Below are 307 nucleotides of genomic sequence, written 5' to 3'. Positions count from 1 at the left end.
GACTGGCACATGAGCATGGCAGTCCTAGGAGACAAGCGGCCCAGAACCAAGTATGTCTTTGGTGTGTGTGTGTGTGTGCGCGCGCGGTGTTTAGAAGAACTATGGTTGCACTCTTAATACCACCTTATAAGAACCTTATAGGAACCATTGACTAGGCTCAACACATGAGGAGCGCCAACACAGCTTTCAAACTATTAAAAATCTAAGGAGCCGGGCAATGGTGGCACACGCCTTTAATCCCAGCACTAGGGAGGCAGAGGCAGGCGGATCTCTGTGAGTTCGAGACCAGCCTGGTCTACAGAGCTAG

The sequence above is a fragment of the Microtus ochrogaster genome (assembly GCF_000317375.1).
Source record: "Microtus ochrogaster isolate Prairie Vole_2 chromosome 14 unlocalized genomic scaffold, MicOch1.0 chr14_random_1, whole genome shotgun sequence".
Classification (NCBI taxonomy): Eukaryota; Metazoa; Chordata; class Mammalia; order Rodentia; family Cricetidae; genus Microtus; species Microtus ochrogaster.
The sequence above is the reverse complement of the archived record's forward strand: the minus strand, read 5'-3'. Positions refer to the sequence as shown.